Source organism: Rhincodon typus, unplaced genomic scaffold (genome assembly GCF_021869965.1).
Source record: "Rhincodon typus isolate 14 unplaced genomic scaffold, sRhiTyp1.1 hic_rhity00000542, whole genome shotgun sequence".
NCBI lineage: Eukaryota > Metazoa > Chordata > Chondrichthyes > Orectolobiformes > Rhincodontidae > Rhincodon > Rhincodon typus.
The window spans coordinates 32,964-33,250 of NW_025966180.1; positions in this window are offsets into that span (position 1 = coordinate 32,964).

Here is a 287-nt window from a genome sequence, read left to right on the forward strand (position 1 = left end):
TGGCAATATCAGTTTCAATCTGAAACTTGTCCTGATATGCAATTTCTCCAGTTTGTACAAAAGGAAATGATACTTTAATTACTTCTCTAAGTCTAAGAGATGGTGAGACATATAGAGGTGCAATTAATCTCTTGTTCAATATACTTCTTGGACTACTTCATGGGAATTCAGTGTGTCACAAAACTTGTCCAGTTTTTTCCAATGTAGCGAACGAGTGATATTCACATTGTGAACACGGGAGTGCATGTACACATGGGAATTGAAGTATTTAGCTCACATTCTGTTCT